A 14,228-nucleotide genomic window follows, 5' to 3' on the forward strand; every position below is an offset into this window, starting at 1 on the left:
ACGCGAGACATTGAATGTTCAGGTGAAAGTTACTACCCAGCGTTCACCGGGTGGAGCTTGAACCAACAATTGCGCCACAGAAACACAACTTTGTAGTTGCTGAAGGACTAATTCACCGAGCTAAAGCTTCAGCTTGCCGCGATTAATATATCCGCTGTCTGACTATCAGTTTACTTTTCCAAAATAAAGGGTGTGCAGCTTGCATGAGTGAAAATCTGTGCTGTATTATTTCTGCACATGAAGCCAACCTTGTCATTAACCACCGTATGTTGGAAGACTCAGTCCCCTCGTGGTAGAGAGGATTGACCTTTTGAGCTGTGATTCGCCATTCTATGTTCCAGTAATATTCAGGTTTGCTGAAAATGAGATGAGATGAAATGAGCAGGTCCAAGGAGCAGCTCTGTGACACGACACGGTGTCTACAAAGTTGTCTCTTGCACTTACAGTGAAGCGGACGGTAGTCTTCACTTTAACACCAGTAACTATGATGTTAAAAAAAATGTGTTCGAGAAATACTTGATTTCAGCGTGGCGATACTGGGCCGGAGTAAAGTTGTGATTGCCGAGTGGCGAGAGGGTGGATTTGGGACTCCTGTGCGGCTGCGCTGCTCATTGTCCAGATCTGCTTGGAGCGATATTCACTTCAATTCATCACTGACAGGGACAGTTTGATTCGAAGTTTCTTTTCCCTGTTGCTTGGTGAGATTTCAAAAATAAAGACGACCCGTGCTCACCCCAAACTCGTCACTTGCACGCTGACAGATACAAGGCGGTCACACTCTTCACTTCAGTGAGATGAAAGCCGAGAGGCGAACAAAACTCATTCAATGAAAGTGCAGGTCATTGAGGTGCCTTTAAAGTCCTGATTGTTTGAACTGAACTTCTTCCCAAAGCGTTTCCGATTCACGTGGAGCGATTTGGCGACTTATTTCCCTCTTTGCAAAAGTTTCAACTGCAGGTCAAGATCAAAAGTCAAGGGCAGAATGAGACGCCTTCCTGAAATTTGGGAACCAGGGAAGCAGACTTTAGAGCAAGATTCTGTTTATTGAGAAAAAGCAGATAAAATATTCAATCCGGAACGATCCAGAATCCGATCAGCTCGAGAAGTAACGGTGACCCCGTGTTTTGAACACGCAGCCATCTGGTGGCGCAATAAGTCATGTGGATGGAAGCAGGACGTTGAAAAGAGGGAATAAATCGATTAAGTGATTGGGCAAAACTGCGGCAAATAGAGTTCAATGTGGGGGAGAGCGAGGTGATCCACTTTAAATCTAATAAAGATAAATCAGGCTATTTTCTAAATGGTGAGAAAAAAGGAACTGTGGAGGAGCAGGGAGATTTCGGGGTCCAAGTACAGAAATCGTAACCAACCAGCATACAGGTACAACAATTAATGAAACAGCCGTTCGGACCGCCGGTTAGCTCATTTGCAAAGAATATGCGGTAATGTCATGATCATGAATTCCATTCTTCCAATTTGCTTTATTTATTTCGGGTTTTTGTAACTTTTAAAATGCAAGCCTTACAAACAGGTCCACAGACAAATTCACGGGGACAGTGTTATTGAATAACATCCATTGCAACTTTGCCCATGGGCCGGAGAAACACGTCTTTCTTTTTTATTTTTCTTTCTCCGGTTTGCAGAGAAACGTTTAACTCGCGGCCTGTCCCCATTAATAATCATTAGCAGCAACAGACAGACAGAGAGGGTCTGACCGCCCCGAGATGTGGAAAAGGCATCGGTTTAGGACAAATGCATCAAATGAAATTGTCCCCCGGCACCGAGAGAGAAAAAACAAGAGAAAAAGGCAGAAGGTAACAGAGAAATAAAAACTAAATCAAGACGAAAAAATATTTCCCATCCTTGATGCCTCTCTATTTCATCCCCAATCCTTCAGTGGCTGGTATCAAATTTCACTGCAATGAAATGCGAAAATCGAAGCAAGGATGAAGAAACTCAACAACCAAAAACTGCCGAAACTCGAGATTGAACCAAGGACCTTTCGATCTTCAGTCTCACGCTCTCCCAACTGAGCTATTTTGGCCGCTTGCTAAAGTGCTCCTTTACATCATTGTCTTGGAAGAAAACATAACCCCAGGAGGAATTGCAGCTCCTGTTCATTCCGCAATTCAAATAAAAACATCGCACTCATCTGTGCACACCCCCCGTTCGTATATAAACATCGCACTCATATATACGCACCCGCAGTTCATATATAAAGATCGCACTCATATATACACACCCGCAATTCAGATATAAACATCACACTCATATAGAAACACCCACAATTCATATATAAACATCGCACTCATGTTTCCACACCCACAATTCATATAAAAACATCACACTCATATATATATACACCTATACTTCATTTGCAAACATCACGCTCATATATACACACCCACAGTTCATATATAAACATCGCACTAATATATACACACCCACAGTTCATAAACAAACATCACACTCATATATATACACCCACAGTTCATATATAAACATCGCACTAATATATACACACACAGTTCATATATAAATATCACACTCACATATACACTCCCACTCTTCATGTGTAAATATCACCCTCATATATATACACCCACAGTTCATATATGAATATCACACTCATATATACACTCCAACTGTTCATGTATAAATATCACCCTCATATATACACACCCACAGTTCATATATAAATATCACACTCATATTTACACACCCATTGTTCATATTTAAACATCACACTCATATTTTCACACACAGTTCATATATAAACATCGCACTCAAATATACACTCCCAGTGTTCATGTATAAATATCACCCTCATATATACACACCCACAGTTCATATATAAACATCGCACTCATATATAGACTCCCACAGTTCATATATAAATATTACACTCATATATACACACCCACAGTTCATATATAAACATCACACTCATATATACCCATACATAGTTCATATATAAATATCACACTCATATATACACACCCATTGTTCATATTTAAACATCACACTCATATATACACACACAGTTCATATATAAACATCGCACTCATATATGGACTCCCACACTTTATAAAACAACAGCGCACTCTCACGACACGTCCTGTTTTGTATTTTCAGCGTTAAATTTGCTGAAGTCTGGCAAAGGGGGCGAGATGTCGGTCCTGCTACTTCGACGGATGTGTCGGTGTCCAGGGGATTGGAAAGCTCCTGTGCCACACGAAGTGTCTGAAAGGCCCGGATGCACATGAAGATCATCAGCGCGGAGTCGACACCTCGTGCTGCAATGTTAGCGAGCCTGATCAACTTAAAAGGCAGCTTGTTGCAAACACCTTGTGGTCTCAGTTTCTTTTTGCACAGAACTGAACCTCAATCGTTCAAAATGCAATGTTTTCTTTGCTGTTTCACAATAAACAATATATTATAATAAAGTTTCGCTCATTGGTTCCTCAGTGTCCAAAACTCCTCATTTAATTCATTGTTTATTCAGAATCAGCCCACGATTGACACAGAGAGATAAACACACCGAGAGATACAGAGTATCGGTAAACACAGCAAAAGATACAGAGTATCGGTAAACACAGCGAGAGATACAGAGTATCGGTAAACACAGCGAGAGATACAGAGTATCGGTAAACACAGCGAGAGATACAAAGTATCGGTAAACACAGCGAGAGATACAGAGTATCGGTAAACACAGCGAAATAGACAAGAGAAATAGAAAAATACAAACTGCCTCAAACGCTAACAGACAGTGAGAGGTAGATATCAGGAAGAGGAGGTGGGGTCGTTGCAGCTTAATTTGTATCATCAATTTGCAAAAGCTGGGCAAATTGCCATTTTCTTCACAAGAGGTCCTCGGTTCCATTCCCAGCAGTGCCTTTTTATTCTATCTGATATTTACCCCATTTCTGAATTAAACAACAAAGTAACACAAGCCGTATTTGTATTAATTCCGGAGCCAACAAGGAAAGGACTGCTGAACTGTAACGCGGAAGTGCTCGTTCTTTGTACAGACGGACCTCTCACTGAAGTAGCAAGCACTTTGAGCTTGACAAATCATAGAATCGTTGGAGTTTGGAAGGATGCCATTCGGCCCATCGAGTCTTTGCCGTCTCTTTGTAAGAGCAATCCAGTTAGTCCCATTCCCTCTCTCTTTCCCCGTAGCCCTGCATTTTCTTCCCTTCTACTATTTATCCAATTCCCTTTTGAAAGCCACGATCGAATCTGTTTCCGCCATCCTTTCAGGCAGTGCCTTCCAGATCAGAACTTCTCGCTGCTTTTTTTTTTCCTGATGTCGCCTTTGTTTTTTTGCCAATCACCTTAAATCTGTGCTCTCTGGTTCCCGATCCTTCCGCCAATGGGAACAGTTTCTTTCTATTTACTTTATCTAAACCCATCATGATTTTGAACACTTCCATCAAATCTCCTCTCAAACTTTTCTGTTCTCAGGAGAACAACCCGAGCTTCTCCAGTCTATTCGCGGAACTGAAGTCCCTCATCCCTGGAACCATTTCTGCACCTTCTTTTCTGCATCTTTTCTGCACCCTCTCTAAGGCCTTCACATCCTTCCGAAACTGCGGTGCCCCGAATTGGACATAATGCTCAAGTTGTAGCTGAACCAGTGTTTTATAAAGGTTTAATATAACTTCCTTGCTTTTGTGCTCTATGCCTCTATCTATAAAGCCCCAGATTCCGTATCCTTTTTAACCGCTTTCTCAATCTCTCCTGCCACCTTCAAAGATTTGTGCACAGATACCATCAGGTCGCTTTTCCTGCACCCCCTTTAGAATTGTACCACTTAGTTTATTTTGCATCTCCTCGTTCTTCCTTCCAAAATGTATCATTTTGCATTTCTCTGCATTAAATGTTATCTGCTATGTGTCCGTCCATTCCACCAGACTGTCTATGTCATCTAGGAGTCTATTACTGTCCTCCTCACTGTTTACTGCGCTTCTAAGTTTTGTGTTATCTGCAATTTGAAATTGTGCCCTGCACACCCAAGTCCAATTCATTAATATATATCAAAAAAAGCAGCCATCCTAGTACCGACCCCTGGGGAACACCACTGTATACCTTCCAACCGTTTACCACTACGCTCCGTTTCCCGCCAGTTAGCCAATTCGCATCCATGCTGCCACTGCCCCTGTTTGTTCCATTGGCTTCAATTTTGCTGACAAGCTGATTACTGGACTATTCCAATGGTCTCCTGGCTCGTCTCCCATCTTCCACCCTCCATAAAACTGAGCTCATCCAAAACTCTGCTGCCCGTATCCTAACGCTCAACAAGTTCCGTTCTCCCACCTCCTCTGTGATCACTAACCTACATTGGCTCCCAGTCCGGGAAAGCCTCGATTTTAAAATGCTCATCCATGTTTTCAAATCCCTCCATCTCTTCACCTGTCCCTATCTCTGCAACCTCCTCCAGCCCTACAATTCTCATCCTTCTTTTCAAATGCCTCGATGGCCTCGCCCCTCCCTGTCTCTGTAAACTCCTCCAGCCCTACAACCCTCCGAGATCTTAGCGCTCCTCCAATTCTTCCTTCTTTTGCATCCCCGATTTTAATTGCTCCACCATTGGCGGCCGTGCCTTCAGCTCCCTCGGCCCTAAGCTCTGGAATTCCCTCCCGAAACCTCTCCACCTCTTTACCTCTCTCTCCTCGTTTAAGATGCTCCTTAAAACCTACCTCTTTAACCAAGCTTTTGTTCATCTGTCCTCATACCTCCTTATGTGGCTCAGTGTGAAATTTTGTTTGATAATCTCACCTGTGAGTCGCCTTGGGTCGTTTCACTCCGTTAAAGGCCCGAAATAAAGTTGTTGTTGTTGTTCTTCTTGTTGTCGTCGTCGTCGTCATCAAACGCATTGCCCTCATAAACCCTCTCTATTACCTCACCAAAAAACTTAATCAAGTTAGTTAAACATGATTTGCCTTTAATAAATCCATGCTGGCTTTCCTTTATTAATCCACACTTGCCCAAGTGACTGTTCATTTTGGCCCGGATCATCGTTTATAAAAGCTTCCCCACCACCGAGTTTAATTTTACTGGCCTGTAGTTGTTGGGTTTATCCTTACACCCTTTCTGAACAAGGATCTAACATTTGTAATCATCCAGTCCTCTGGCATCACCCCCGCATCTAAGGAGGATTGGAAGATTATGACCAGGACCTCTGAAATTTCCACCCTTCCACTCCCTCAGCAACCTTGAAAGCATCCCATCCGGACCGGGTGACTTATCAACTTTAAGCATGGCTAGCCTTTCAAGTGCCTCCTCTGCATCAATTTTCACCCCATCCAGTGTCTCAACTACCTTCCTTTTTACTGTGACTTTGGCAGCATCTTCTTCCTTGGTAGAGACAGATGCAAAGTACTCTTTTAGTGCCTCAGTCACGCTTTCTGCCTCCATGCGTAGATCTCCTTTTTGGTACCGAATCGGCCACACCCCTCCTCTTATGAACCTTTCATTATTTAAATGCCTGTCGAAAACATTTGGATTACCTTTTATGTTAGCCGTCAAACTATGTTCATACTCTCTCTTTGCCCCTCTTATTTACTTTTTCACGGTACACGGTACTCACTTGCATTGTCAAACTGATATCTATCATAAACCCCCTTTATCTGCTTCATTTTACCCCCTATCTCTTTCGTCATCCAGCGATCTCAGGCCCTACCTTCCCCCCTCTTGGGAATCTACCTAATCTGTACCCGAAACATCTCCTCCACCCATTGTTCGATTATATTTTAGCCTGCAAATCTTTGATTCCAATTTACACGGGCCAGGTACGTTCTCAACCCATTAAAATTGGCCCTTCTCCTGTTAAGTACTTTACTCGAGATAGCTCCTTCTCCTTTTCCATAACTCATCTAAATCTTATGATACTATGATCACCGTTCACTAAATATGACACTGACACTTGCTCAAATTGACCCACCTCTTTCTCCAGAACCAGATCCACCAATGCCTCCTTCCTCGTATCATTATGTGTTAATATTAACACCTGTGACGTATTTGTATATTTGTTACATTTAATGTAAGATATTTGAGCTGCGAATGTGTCCAAAACACGTTTTCAGGATAATGCACTCGTGGGCTTATTTTACAAACTCCTTTAACGACAACCAGCAACCAATCTCCATGAAAGGTTGCGAAGCAAAGCTGGTTTCAGAGCAGTTTTCGGCGTTCAGCTTTTGTCCGCAATGTGTAATTAGTAGAAACTCATTTAAAGCACATCTTAGTATCAATGAGAATGTCAGGCACGGGACAGTTGGGATGGAACCGTCTCTGATAATAATTACAAAGTGTAATAGATTATAAAGTGAAAAAGCCAATCCAATCTCTCAGTCTCTCTCTCTGTCACTTTCTCGATGAGTGAACGTAAACCAGCAGAAGAAGCTAAAACAAAGTACTGAGTAGTTTTGTTTGTTTCCTTTTCCTTCGGGCGAGTACAGTTGAAGAGAATGATTTCTGTTTCCTGCTGGACAAATAACTGAAATGAGCAGTGTATCTGGTTCCCATGGTACCCAGTGAAACAACCACGTTTTTATCTCACATTTACACTGATACCTTCCTTCCTTACTAATTATAGGAAACTTTTGGTAAGGTTCAATCACACTTCAGAAGTCCAGAAGGGCAAAGAAAGGCAGACACCTCATGGTGAGTAACCTACAGGCGAGAGAGGTTTGCAGGTTTACCTGGAGCTGTAAATGTAAAAACTCCTTCAAATGTACAAACTCGCCTCACCAACAGTAATTCAATTCTAACTGATCTGAGACTTTGGTCATTTATGTTGATTATACTTTGTCATCCGACTTACCATGAGCAATGCCACAGTGGGTATGTTAGGTTACGGACAGTTCTGCCTCCAACAGTTGTTCTCTCGGTCACACATCCGGCATCACCTCTCGGTCTCACACTTCAGAGTCACGCCTGAATATAAGCACATTTCTGTTTCAGACTTTGACCTGAAGGTCAACAAATCGCAAGTCAAGAGGAAGGGAACAAACAAATCAAATATTTAAGAACGTTAACGGATAGAAAATTCACTATAAATAACTGAGGAAAAAATGAAGCAAACGGATCAAGAAGAACAATTAGCAAAAGGTAATAATTAAAGAAAGGAGAAGGGGAACCGATCAAATCGCTCCAAATAGTTTTTGAAAAATCCTTTCGGTTTTCATCGTAGTTTCTCCGTTAAGTTGGGGACGAACATCGAGAAATACTTTTCGTAACATCATAAAGACAATTAGAATAAACATTTCACAAAGCAGGCCTTAATCTTACTTATACGATAGCGTGTTATGTGTTTGTAAAATCTGCAATTGTTTTACCATTCTTTAAGTTTAGAGGGATGCTCTGAACATATGTTCTATATTGAAACGGAAGTGGATTAATAAAATAAAATGAGAACATTTGTTTAAGAATATGAAGAGCTGATTTTCCATGTTGGATATCGCGATATATTTATTTACACAACTGTCATTTATGAAATGATGGAATATATTTATTTCTATATCTGTACGGGTAAGGAAATCCCCATTTGATCATTTCCAGGAACCAGTCAAGTACTTAAATTAGTTTGTCAAACCCAAAACACCCTTTGGGATTTGCTGATTGAAAATTTGCATGGAAATCGCGACCATCACAAAGCATTGGAACAAATATACCCGCTGAGGTTTCGGGGTTGTTACTGATTTATTTGTATCACTGAGTAACCTATTTTACACAGGGTGAAGCTACACATCTGATTATAAGAGTCTGGGTTGGAGAAGGAACAGATGAAAGTATCAAATTTAATTACTCTGATTCCACAAACACTGTACACCACATCCTTTAAACATTGTGAACTGTTTCGACATAAAACGGGTGAGGGTGTAAACAGAAAGTAACAGAAAAAAAGCTCATTAATGTATCAAATTGAATTTTTATATTGTTGCACAAACACTGAACAGACCATCCCTAAAACACTGTCCCGATCTAAAATCAGTCGGCAGGATCCTGAGCCACAGTGAAAATGTTGTGATTTCAACCTGGTTCAAAACACACAGCCTTCTGATTTGGAGTCAGACGCGACTGTTCTTGCACCAGGCCCACAACAAGCGGCTGGAGCCGGATCCATTGGAGGGCGATCGGTGCAGACCGCCACCGCGGCTATCGGAATGTGAGAGGCGGAAGCAGGAGCAGCCTGACCGCCTCAACCACAGCAGAGGATCCCCGCTCTGCCTCATATCGTATAACTGACTCTGTGGCGCAATGGACAGCGTGTTGGACTTCTACTTAAGGGTTAGAGGAGTCATCCAAAGGTTGTGGGATCGAATCCCACCAGAGTTGGATTTTAGTTCAGGGATCGGGAGCTGGGAAGTGAAATTTTGCAGCAAAACCGCAACAGGATCATTAGTGTCCATCAAGGACGGGAAACTGCACCCGACACTTCATTTTACACAAGTGGCTCCAGTCACACCCGAATTTATGATTCTAAATCCACTCTGAACTGGATTGGCGAAACGCTCTCAAGAAGGAGATTCATCATCTGCTCAGACCGAAAGTCAATCTGCTGGACTTCCGGTTCTGTCAGACTTCATGCTCCTTCAGACAGGTTTCTAACTGGACACATTCATCCTGCTGCCGTGCGAGCATTGGTGCTTGAGGGGTAGAATTCTTGCTTGCAGTCATTCTATTCCTGTAAAAGTGGCTCCTGAAGATCGCAAGATGGAAAGTATCCTGGCTGAGCGGTCTGACGCGACTGGTTTAAAACTCCAGTTAAATTCCTTAAATTTAGATGGATCAAAACCATAGTTTTTGGTTCCAATTCCGCAGCCTCCCTCCGGAAAACAAGCAATACTAAACATTTCATCTGCTATTGCAACAGCGCAGACCGGAGGAACCATATGGCAATTCAAATAAGTAGATGCATTTTGGAACAAACCAATTGTACCTTCAACTCCGGTCGAAATGTTCACGAGCAAAATGATCGTTTGACTTAGCTGAGACTCGAATTAACAACCCGAGCATTTCCCGATCCTGTCCTGTCATATAAAGATCGCGCACTGATCGATTGCGCCGCTGGAGCCCGGTCACTCTGATCATCTGTCCTGCTCTGCTGGCAAGAATCTTAAGGTGAGAGGCCCTCACCTGTGGAAACGTGTCCAGTCACTTTGATGAAACAAATATCTGCACTTTCAGTTTCAGTTTCTTTCACATTCTCTGCTCCATCGCACGACAATCGGGTTTTCTGCGAACAGGTCAAAATGAACATTGCAAGAAATTCTATCAGTCGTAAGATTTGAACCCAGTGCCCATGTAGCGATTGGATTTATTGTCTGACAGCAGTGAACTCTGTTCGCACAACGCCTTGCCAGTCTTTCACGTTTTGTTTAATTACCAAATAAATCAATTGGAGCTAATTGACCGCATTTACGCCGTGCTGGGATTGTTCTCCTTCGAGCAGAGAATGTTCAGAGGAGATTTGATGGAAGTGTTCAAAGTCATGAAGGGTTCAGATAAAGTTAATAAAGAGAAGCTGTTCCAATTGGCCGAAGCGTCGAGAACCAGATGACACAGATTTGAGGTGATTGGCAAAAGAACCAAAGGCGACATAAGGAAAATCTTTTTTACGCAGCGAATGGCTATGATCTGGAATGCGCTTCCTGAAAGGCTGGTGGAAGCAGATTCAATCGTGGCTTTCAAAAAGGAATTTGATAAATACTTGAAGGGGAAAATGCAGGGCCACTGGGAAAGGGACGGGGAATGGGACCAATGGGATTGTTCTTACAAAAGGCAGGTAAGGAATTGATGGGTCGAATGACCTCCTTCTGTGGTGTGTTCGTTCTATGATCAATATTATTTTACACACAGTGAACAGACAATCCCTGAAAGACTGCCCCGCGATAAAACAGAGTGACACTGAAAGGTTGCAAAAATGCGATGACCCCGACGTGATTCAAACACGCATCCTTCTGATCGGGAGTCAGACGCGCTACCGTTGCGCCACGAGGTCGACAGTGAGTAGTTGGAGCCGGATCCATTGGAGGAAGATCGGTACCGACCGCCACAGTGACTCGAAGAGGCGGAAGCAGCAGCAACAACAGCGCAGGAGCCCCGCTCTCCAATCCAGCCGTTACCAGCGGAGAGCTGCCAGTCCCGGCCTGAGCCCTGTCTGGGAGCCGCCTGCCATTTTTTCTTTGCAGAACGGGACCGATCCAGTTTCAGCTCACAAACAAACTCAGGAATCCCACTCCTGACAGATTCACTTATTTAAACCTTGTTTAGATTCAGTGAATTGGGATTTAATTCAATCCTCATCTGCCCTCCGCTCTGTCAGTTCAGGACTTTATTTAAACCGATACTTGGAGCTCTGTTTTACAGGGTGCCGCCTCTTCATGCATTTCTCAGTCCCACTACAAACACTGATTGCTGCTAACTTCTGCTTAATACAAAGTGCTCAGGAACGAGGGAATTTCTCCTGGGTACTGAGTTCGAGTTAAGGAACAATAGAGGTGCGATTACACTACTTGGTGTATTCTATTGGCCAACAGCTGGTGGGACGGATATAGAGGAGCAAATTTGCAGGGAAATTACAGAGTGGTGCAAAAGCCATAGAGTATTAATAACCGGGGATTTCCAATATCCTCATGTAGACTGAGATAACAATAATACAAGGCACAAAGAAGGGGAAGAATTTTTGAAATGTGTTCAGGATAACATTCTCGACCAGTACGTTTCTGGCCCACTGAGGAAGGAGGCATTGCTGGACTTGGTTCAAAGGAATGAGGCGGGCCAAGTGGAGCAAGTGTAAGTGGGGGAGCATTTAGGGAGCAGCGATCAGTTTCATAAGGATTAGAATAGCTATGGAGATGGACTCTGTCAACTTTAAAGTAAAAATACTCAATTGGAGGAGGGCCAATTTCAGTGGGATGAGAACAGATCTCGCCCCGGTAAATTGGAATCCAACATTGTCTGACAAAACTATAATTGGACAGTGGGCGGCTTTTAAAAAGATGATTCGGGTAGAGAGAAGGTACATTCCAACGAGGTAGAAAGGTAGGGGAACTAAAGCCAGAGCTCCATGGATAATAAGAGAGACAGAGAGTAAGATGAAGGGGGAAAAAGTGGCGTATGACAGGTGTCAGGTTGATAACACAGGTGCCAACCAGAGACAATAGAGAAAGATCAGAGGGGAAGTGAAAAAGGAAATAAGAGGGGCAAAGAGAGAGCATAAGAAAGCGGAAAACATAAAAGGGAATCAAAAAGTCTTCTACAGACAAGTTAACAGTAAACGGGTAGTAAGAGGAGGGTTGGGGACGATTCGGGACCATCAAGGAGATCTACTCATGGAGGCAGTGGGCATGGCAGAGGTACTAAATGATTACTTTGCATTGGTCTTTACCAAGGAAGAAGATGCTGCCAGATTCTAGGTAAAGTAAGATATAGTTAAGATACTGGATGGGCTAAAAAATTAGAAAGAAGAGGTACTAGAAAGGCTTGCTGTACTTAAAATAGATAAGTCAACTGGTCCGGATGGGATGCAACCTAGGATGCTGAGGGAAGTAAAGGGGAAAATTGCAGAGGTACTGGCCATAATCTTCCAGACATCCTTATATATGAGGATGGTGCCAGAGGACTGGAGAATTGCAAAGGTTACAACCTTGTTCAAAAAAAGGGTGTAAAGATAAACCCAGCAACTATAGGTCAGTCAGTTTAACCTCGGTGATGGGGAAAGTTTTGGAAATGATAAACCGGGACAGAATGAACAGTCACTTGGACGAGTGTGGATTGATTAGGGAATGCCAGCACGGATTTGTTAAAAGCAAATCGTGTTTTACCAACTTGATAAAGTTGTTTGATGAGGTAACAGAGAGGGTAGATGAGGTCAATGCAGTTGACGCGGTGTATATGGACTTTCAAAAAGCGTTTGATCAAGTGTCACGTGGTAGGCTATTGATCAAGATTGCAGCCCATGGAACACAGGGGGCAAAAACAATATGGTTACAGAACTGGCTAAATGACAGGAAACAGAGAGTTGTGGTGAACGGTTGTTTTTCGGACTGGAGGGAGGTGGGCAATGGTGTTCCATAGGGGTCGGTGCTGCGATAACGTCTTTTCTTGATATATATTATTTACTTGGGCTTGGGAGTAAATGGTACAATATCAATATTTGCAGATGACACAAAACGTGGACGGGTAGAGAACAGTGAGGTGGATAGACATGAATAGGATATGGACACGCTGGTGACATGGACGGACACGTGGCAGATGAAGTTTAACGCGGAAAAATGCGAGATGATGCATTTCGGTGTGAAAAAAGAGGAAAGGCAATATAAACTAGAGAGCAGAATTCTAAAAGGGTGAGAGGAACAGAGGGATCTGGGGGTACATGTGCGCAAATCGTTGAAAGTGGCAGGGCAGGTTGAGAAAGCGTTTTAAAAAGCAGTCGGGGTCCTGGGCTTTATAAAGAGGAAGTCATGATGAATCTTTATAAAATACTTTTTCGGCCACAAATGGAGTATTGGGTCCAGTTCTGGGCAGTGCACTTTTGGAAGGATGTGAAAGCAAAGGAGATTTACGAGAATGATTCCAGCGATGAGGGACTTAAATTACATGGATAGACTGAAGAAGCTGGGATTGTTCACCTTGGAACTGAGAAGGCTGAGAGGAGATTTGACAGAGATATTCAAAATCATGAAGGGCCGAGACAGGGTAGATAGAGTGAAACTGTTCCCATTGGCGGAAGGTACATGAACCAAAGGGCATAGATTTAAGGTGATTGGCAAAAGAACCAAAGGTGACATGAGTGAAAACTTCTTTACACAGCGAGTGGTAGGAAGCTTTGATTTTTGTGCTTTGCATGTGATGAAATGTCATCATTTTACAGACTGTATCTTAAGAGTGGGATTAAATGCTCAGTGTTTATGACACCAGGAATCTGGTGCAGCCGTTGTTAAATTTATCAATAACAGACAATTGTCGCCGTTTATCACAAGAACGCCCTAACCAGGTATGCGATCAAGATGAAAATAACGCAAAGATGGACAATTGATACAACACGAAAGGCATCGGGCTATGACAAAAATCCCCACCGTTTTGCTTTTCCAACATAAAGGGTGCGACATTTATTCTCTGAATATAGGAACAGTGTGGTCTCGCTCACTACAGAAATCTCCATGTCACAGCGAATTCGCCTTTCGGGACCTTGTCTGTCAAGATGAATTGTGATTTCC

The 14,228-nt window shown here is 42.9% G+C and overlaps 3 non-coding genes across 3 annotated transcripts; 1 reads left to right on the forward strand and 2 right to left on the reverse strand.

Annotated features, from left to right (window-relative positions):
• Window positions 1-1,971: 1,971 nt before the first annotated feature.
• On the reverse strand, window positions 1,972-2,044 carry trnaf-gaa (transfer RNA phenylalanine (anticodon GAA)). Its single transcript has one exon. It is a non-coding gene; the product is annotated as a tRNA-Phe (tRNA).
• A 7,206-nt stretch (window positions 2,045-9,250) lies between these two features.
• trnar-ucu (transfer RNA arginine (anticodon UCU)) lies at window positions 9,251-9,342 on the forward strand. The gene is given in 2 exon segments: window positions 9,251-9,287; window positions 9,307-9,342. It is a non-coding gene; the product is annotated as a tRNA-Arg (tRNA).
• A 1,594-nt stretch (window positions 9,343-10,936) lies between these two features.
• On the reverse strand, window positions 10,937-11,008 carry trnag-ccc (transfer RNA glycine (anticodon CCC)). Its single transcript has one exon. It is a non-coding gene; the product is annotated as a tRNA-Gly (tRNA).
• Window positions 11,009-14,228: the final 3,220 nt, after the last annotated feature.

This window comes from Heptranchias perlo, chromosome 20 (genome assembly GCF_035084215.1).
Source record: "Heptranchias perlo isolate sHepPer1 chromosome 20, sHepPer1.hap1, whole genome shotgun sequence".
Classification (NCBI taxonomy): domain Eukaryota; kingdom Metazoa; phylum Chordata; class Chondrichthyes; order Hexanchiformes; family Hexanchidae; genus Heptranchias; species Heptranchias perlo.